The following is an 8,595-nucleotide window of genomic DNA, read 5'->3' on the forward strand; positions in this document are numbered from 1 at the left end:
TCTGGTGAATTTGATGCTATCCAAGAGTGATATTGAGATTAGTGATGATATCTAATTATCTTAATGGAGGAGCAAGGCCCACAACTTTCCTTATCATTAAATTGATACATTATTATTATTATTATTATTATTATTATTATTATTATTATTATTATTATTATTATTATTATTATTATTATTATTGCTTGCTAAGCTCGGTGAGGAAAGGGAACAAAGAAAAATAAAATATTTTAAGAAGAGCAACAAGATTAAAATAAATATCTCCTATATGAAATATAAAAAACTTTAACAAACCAAGAGGAAGAGAAATAGGATAAAAATGTGTGCTCAAGTGTACCCTCAAGCAAGAAAAATCTAACCCAAAAGACAATGGAAGACCATGGTACAGAGGCTATGGCACTACCCAAGGTTAGAGAACAATGGCTTGATTTTGGACTGTCGTTCTCTTTGAAGAACAATTAGAGTGAAGTAGGAAGAATTGTTTGGAAATCTCAGTGTTGTCAGATGTATGAGGACAGAGGAGAATGTGTAAAGAATAGGCCAGACTATTCAGTGTGTGTGTGTGTGTGTGTGTGTGTGTGTAGGCAAAGGGAAAATGAACCGTAACCAGAGAGAAGGATCTAATGTAATACTGTCTGGCTAGTCAAAAGACCCCATAACTCTCTATTTTTCTTTCCTTTATAGCCTATAAGTCATAAATGTTATCAAATGTCTTAACTACCGGGTTCAATGGGAATTAAAAAGCTTTCGTAATTTTGTGTCTCTAACATTACAGGAAAATCTCAATCTAAAACACAGGTTTAGAGCCCGAAATAACTCAAAATTTTATCTGGGATGTTTTAAGTTTATTCCAGAAGCGTTATCACATCTGGACATCTGTAAATGAGGTTTCAAAATGTCCCCTGAAGAGTTTCAGAATAGGGAATTTGTTAAGCACTGAGATTAAACGTGCCTCGCTGTATTAGATATCTATTTATTAGGTGTCTGAATTTACTTTACGAACACTTGGAGATGATTATAAGAACAACCAGGAAATGTGTTGCCATACACTCGAAGGCAGAATTTTGTTTTCTCATAACAAAATAGATTAAGCACTTTCTAGATAACTTATATCTCTGAAATGTCCTGGCTAAGATTCTCAATTTCATAAGTATTATGCCAAATCCACTCTTGACAAAGTTACGCCTAGAAGTCCACAGACACAGCATGTTTGAGAACGAATTGTCGATTACTACTATTGATTTACAAAGAACCATAATATGATAATTTTCTTCATTTTTTTTTTTTTTCAGCAAATGACTTTCCTCGCGTAAAACACGCTATTTTTACCTGTTGAAATCGGTCACTCATCTTATCAAGTTAACGTCCAAGTGGTGACCACGGTAGGCCGAACAGAGTTAAGGGAGGAGCTACTTACTCTCTTTTTCTTTTACTAACCCAATAGCGTGGTCATTGCATACACTACTGGTGTTTGCTTGAAACTTTGTTAAAAAGAAAATATATACCTAATATTTGCGGTTCTTCCTTTTAAGGTCTCTTCCAAATTCGTTTTCTTTTTAAAATTATGTATTTGTTATTATTCCTTAGATATTTTCAAGTTATTATTATTATTATTATTATTATTATTATTATTATTATTATTATTATTATTATTATTCCTTAGATATTTTTAAGTTATTATTATTATTATTATTATTATTATTATTATTATTATTATTATTATTATTATTCGTTTGACACCCATTTCATGGTTCCAAGTGCATTCAGTTATTTTGTTTTATATTTTCCCATCAAATATATCTTTATATGAATCTTTAGTTTAAAAGAAGAAAGCCTCATTTATTCATGCAAGCAATCTCCCCTCCTTTTCCAAAATATGACGAATGATAATTTTATTCAAAATTGGGTTGAGAATTGGTGAGCGACGACTTTTGTTTAGTAGAGGTCCAGTTCCTCTTAGAGGAACTTGTTTGAGTACGGTGAAAACCTAAACCGTAGGAACACCTTGGCCCGAAAAAAGCCTGAAGCTTCTCGGTGAGCCCAAGCACTGCCGTCTCAATATGAGACGGCAGTGGCCCAAGTCGTTTCTCTGCTTATTGTTTTTGGATCACTTGCATAGATTGAGATTCTCAATGCAGTCGATCTCACCTGTATATCTTACACGGTTAAGAACAAATTATTAGCTTGGAAATAAATTTTTGTCATTGGTAATAATGAACAAACGTAATGTTAATATACTGTTCGAAAAACGTAATTTTAATCGGAAATTCCCCGTAAAAATAGACGGTTCTCAGCCTTATTTTTAGAAATACAGACGCCGGTATTTTTACCCTACTTTCTTATTATATCTTACGGGTTGGTGACCATAATATCACTCCTTTACGTTAATATATCTGTTTTAGAACGGTAAATTCCTCGCAACCTTCATTCCAAGATTTTTACGTTTTTTTTTTTTTTTTTACATTGTGCAATAACTTTTTCAATACTCTGGTTGCCTAATTTGTAAGTTAATTCTTCATAGCAATCCTCTTACTCCATCTGCAAGTTCATGGCGTCATCCTTTTCTCACCTCGCAAAACGAAGAGAGCTTTTGTAGATAGGGAGGAAATCAGTCAGTTTGAAAGTCCTGATTAATACTGATGTATAAAACTGAATAGAATGACAATATATATTTTCTTTTCACGGTCGCTTGTCTATTCATTACCGGTAGCGTGAGTATTGTTATTTCTAAAACTTTTTTCAGTTACCAGTGGTAAAATCAAAAGAACATTCTATCACTCCTTCGCCAGTTCTACACTAGAGAGGACATTGCTCCATTACCATCACAACTGCTTTTTGTTGCAGTGAATTGCAGGATTTGAAAGTAAGCACTTGCACATTTACTAATAAAGGTTGAATATATTTAAGATCTCTTTAATGAAGATAAAATAAGGGTAAGCATCTCAGAGGATTCCTTTGCCATCACCTTTTTTGGAGTTACCTTGAAAGTAATGTATCTCTCATCCACTGTAATTCAACGAATCTGGTTTCTTTCAAGTAGAAATAGTTTGTAGAAAGCTTCCCTTGTTTTCATGAAAGAATATTTTGTTCTTGGAAAGATGATTTTAAAGAATGGAACCAATTAGCAGTTAATACTTGACGGTCTTTGATATTTTTGTATGTGGCAATTCCCTTTGGTGAAACCGTATTAAAATTTCTAGCCAATTAATTCATGTCTTCAAAATACCTTTATCTACAATTCTCTTCTTGCTAAGAGCGGAATGAAAGGAAGATAAGGTGAGTTACGTAAATCTATATTTAATTACTTAACATGATTATACTGAAACATTTTAAAAAGGCGATGTTCTTCAAAATCACTAAAATCTAAGCATAGATTAATCCGATGGAAATTAGTTGCTCATAAACACAAGCCAGCCAATCTCAGTTACTCCATCCAGTTTGCATTCCATGGCAAATAAACGATGACCTTTATGTCGTCCTATTGATTAAATGCCTGCGATTTTTTTCTTGCTCTTTTTCTTTTTCTTCTTTTTTTGAAAGCATTGGCAATATCAGTGACCTTGTTCAGCCTGTAATATACATGAACAAGCCGAGAGACTCAAGTTACAACGCAAACACTAGAAAAAAGTGGTAAATAAAACGATAGGTGACCTATGGAAAGTTTGCCAGACTACAACTACTGACTCTATTGCAGTATAATACACTGCCACACCCCTTCTTGACCACTCCCGTTCCCAAGATTAAACACCTACCGAAAATAAGTTGCAACATGGAGGCTGCCACTCTGACGTACATGTGCAATAGAGTTGCAACCATCAAATAAAGAACCCAAGTCTTGCCATTTTGGGTATAAGCTTTCGGGAATTATTATTCACACACACACACACACACACATATATATATATATATATATATATATATATATATATATATATATAATACACACACATATATTTATTATATATATATATATATATATATATATATATATATGGGTGTGTGTGTGTGGTGTGTGTGTTTGTGTGTATGTGTGCATACGTGTACAGTATATATACAATATATATATATATATATATATATATATATATATATATATATATATATATATATATATATATATATATATATAGATAGATAGATAGATAGATAGATAGATAGATAGATATATATATATATATATATATATATATATATATATATATATACAGAGAGAGAGAGAGAGAGAGAGAGAGAGAGAGAGAGAGAGAGAGAGAGAGAGAGAGAGAGAGAGAGAGAGAGAGAGAGAAGAGAATTAGAGTTGGTCAGAATAAATTTATTAGGCAGAGTAAAGATCGTGTAAACTAAAGTCCTGTATACTTAAGAGACAAATTTATTGCTACTGACAATCACTGATGAACGATGAGATTTAAGTAGAGCTTTTCTAATGACCAGTCTACTGTCAGTGCGGACGACGGCAGAGGGATGACAACGTTATATTAGGATCTACTCCTACTGTAGATAAAGACCGACATATTTTACCAAAACTAATGAAAATTATCTGTACCGTACAAGGTTGTGTGAGAAAATCAGAAATATTTATGACGTAATCATTAATGATCGTTCAGGTACTTTTAAACAACTTTCATCCTACATTTCAACAAAGAGAATGAATAAAATCTAAAAGGATATTATATTTAATTTTTCAACTGAATTTTATTTTGAGGTTATTAGTGATTGATTATTTTATGTTTTCTGGTCGTAACTTTTATGAGCTCCTCTTACGGGCTATCTTATTTCAATATAATTTGAAGTCCCAATTCTAATCTAAGGTGTGAGGATCTGTAACATTGGCATATTTGGCCTCTGGTGCACCATAGAGACAACACAACTGCATACTCCAACATGAGGTTTTTTTTTCTCACAAAAAGAAAAAAAACTTTTGATTACTTCAACAAATGATGTAATACACTATGCCCCTACACCTACATCCACAGAACATCTATCATGCTTTGCTTTGAGTCATATGTGCCACACGTGTCCCAGAGTATTAACTGGGTAGTATTTGTATTATCACCCTGCTAGACACATATTTATATTGATAGAGTGTGTCACGATATAAGAACGCAGAATAACTAACTATTGGTAACGTGAAATCTTTCTCGGATGGAGATTTCCATGATTTCAAAATAGTCTGCATAGGGTCAGAAAGCATTTAAACTATGATTTAGTAACAGGAGCCCGTCTAAGGGCATCTTCGTGTAACCTGTGACCCTAAAGTTTTTTTTCTTAATAATAAGAAGAAAAGCAAAACAAAAATTCATAATTTTATCGTAAACAAAAGAAAATAAACTATTATAAAATACACATATAGCATAGTACATGTCTTGTGTAAGTGTGGGATTAGAATAGTCCTATAAATTAAAAAATGAGTTGTGGTTAAGCCTGTGAGATAAAATTCAAACTGCCAGAACCAACCAGAATTAAGGTGGTGGTAGTTGGTATCTAAGCAGACGAGAATGAAGAGACTTTAGGGTAAGGAAGACTTGGCAATGGAAATAGGCAAAAACAATATATTATGAACAAAGGGAAAATTTGCATAAAATTTGAGTCTAGGTAACTAAACTCAAATTTTATGAGAGTTTTCCCTTTGTTTATAACGATTCACTCAGATAAAAGCTTAAAAAAATAATCCAACAACACCTTCCCCCTGTTGAAGTAAAATTAATCCCTAAGAATCCTCTCACAGTTGGCTCATTTTTTCATCTTAAAGATCGATTGAGTCTTTTGATGTCATCTAGTGTAGTTTATCAATATATTGCACAAATTGTAACTCTAGGACCTACGTAGGATCTGCCATAATGTTGTTGAAGGTCAGAATTGATTCTTATAGAGGTGTGAGTTTTGGAACAGGTTGCAGAATATCCAGCCAAGAATATTCAAATATTCAAAATTATGCTGAATTGTGTAAAATAAATGTAGAAAATAAAGATTTTAGCATTATAGGGCAAGTATGTAATACCCACGACTTGCCTATTCTAGAGTCAATACTGATTAAAAGACTAGTCCAATCGTTAAACACCCAAGCTTCCTTCAATCAATTATATTTGTCATAGCCTTCTTCATTTTGTTTTTTGTTGATGCCATTCAGTTTCTAATCGCACTTCTGCAAGGTTGGTTCCACTTCTGTTCTATGCAAATTTTAATTTTAATTTTTAGTTTTTTTACTAATTTTTACTTTTAATATGAAATAGTATATATATTTTCAAATACTGTTTCCTAATGTTATTTATATGCTTCTTATTTGTAGCCGTGGGAGATGTGATCATGACAATCACGAAACGTTGGGATTAATGAATAAATCTTAAGAACTACTACTCACCGTGTCCACATTGAGAAACGTAAATTACTGGCTGTCACCACCTTCACTGATTATATATATATATATATATATATATATATATATATATATATATATATATATATATATATATATATATGTGTGTGTGTGTGTGTGTGCGTGTGTGTGTGTCATTAAATGATGATGGCTCCGGGTCTGGGCACCAAAAATATATTATACTATGGTTCGAGTCTGGGAACCAAACATATAATATCATATATATATATATATATATATATATATATATATATATATATATATATATATATATATATATATACGGCTAGCAAGCTGAACAACCTCTCCAATTCCAAGCACACCTGTTTGCTTTTACAATAAATCTGTTACACTTGAAAAAAATATCAATAACCAAACTCTGAGACAATTATACAACTCCCATACAGCAATATACAAAACACCGAATATCCAAAGGTCTCCTAAGCACACTCAAAACAAAATTGGATAATTGTTATTACGAATATTCAAATAACTCTAACTTCGGTTTATTAACAGGATTCGAGCGAATATGCATTAAACACTGAGGATTGAAATAATACACTCTTTATAAAAACAAATATATTCTATATAAATTACAACACCTTGAAAGAATTTACTTAATACAAATAAATCACTCAAATATTAAGTCTGAACAAAAAATAGATTGGGACAAAAATGTTACGATCTGAAAATTATATAATAACTTGAGTTTAACTATTAGATCTGAATAAACCTTAGACTGAGAAAAAAGAAATAACAATTACGAAAATTATAAAATCATTTGTTTCACTTGAATTTAAATCTGAATACAATATTTAAGTTTGACATTTTGTGAAAATAGATAACCAGATCATGATACAAAAACCTTCACCTTCCTACAGGGCCGATTAAAGAAAATCTAAGACAAATTTTATAAGTAAACTCTATGATTACAATAACTCGTTACGACAGAACTTCGTTATTTCACTGAACACTCTTAAAACAATATACTGAGCTGCGTGTGAGAGTGAATAAGATGGGGAGATGGCTGTCTTAAGGCTGGAATTCTCTATTAATCAATGCAACCCTGGGTTCACCTTATATATGAAACTTAGCTACTTCCAGAAACTTCCCGAAGATATGGGAAGCATGAGAGGCTGGACTAAGGTGTCAGAGTTATCAAGTATTGCTTTCTCGAACATGTACTCACGCAACGCTCGACGGTCTCTCAGTCAGCTAGTCTGCCCAACCTTTGACCCAGAAATAAAAGAAAGATTGCATCCTTTCACTAGGTTTTTCGCGAATTTTCCAAAGCACATGTCATATTGCATATTCTTTCACAAACAGGACGCAATATCTCATGAAAATATGAAAGAACATTACATAAACCCTTGTTCCTATCTTGTTTGGTCACATAACACTCTCAAACAGTTTATGTAAGACTTCGTAATAAAATTACGTGAAATTAAAAAAGTCAATTATTAAAAATAATGTAAATTTACATATATTGACTTGAATAAAGAATACAATGAAATTAACGATAAAAGTCATACGTAATTTGCATAAAAAACTTGAATATACATGAGAAGAACTCATCTCCAGTGGTGGCTAACCTATCTTCGATGCACAAAGAAAATATAAATAAAATCATTAATAAACTACTATATTTGCTCCACACTAGACCAGCTTCGTAAGATAGCTCCCCCAAAAAAAGATTATTTATTCCGGGCCTAAATCTATCGATTCCGCCTGAGATAAATAATCTTCAACCATGTTATCTTTACCTGATATATGCTTTACATTAATACGATACTATTGCAAACACAATGACTACCTATTTAACCGTCGATTATTACTTTTCATCTTATTCACAAAAGTTAAAGGATTATGATCCAAATGCACTGTGAGAAAAGGGAATGAGGAAAAATAAAACATTTTAAGAATAGTAGCAACATTGAAATAAATATTTCTTATACAAACTATAAAAATCTAACAAAACAAGAGGAAGAGAAATAAGATTTAATAGTGTGCACGAGTGTACCCTTAAGCAAGAGAACTCTAACCCAAGATAGTGGAAGACCAAGGTACAGAGGCTATGGCACTACCCAAGACTAAAGGACAATGGTTTGATTTTGGAGTGTCCTTCTCCTAGAAGAGCTGCTTACCATAGCTAAAGAGTCTCTTCTATTCTTACTAAGAAGAAAGTAGCCACTGAACAATTACAGTGCAGTAATTAACCCCTC

This window comes from Palaemon carinicauda, chromosome 9, assembly GCF_036898095.1.
Source record: "Palaemon carinicauda isolate YSFRI2023 chromosome 9, ASM3689809v2, whole genome shotgun sequence".
Lineage (NCBI taxonomy): Eukaryota > Metazoa > Arthropoda > Malacostraca > Decapoda > Palaemonidae > Palaemon > Palaemon carinicauda.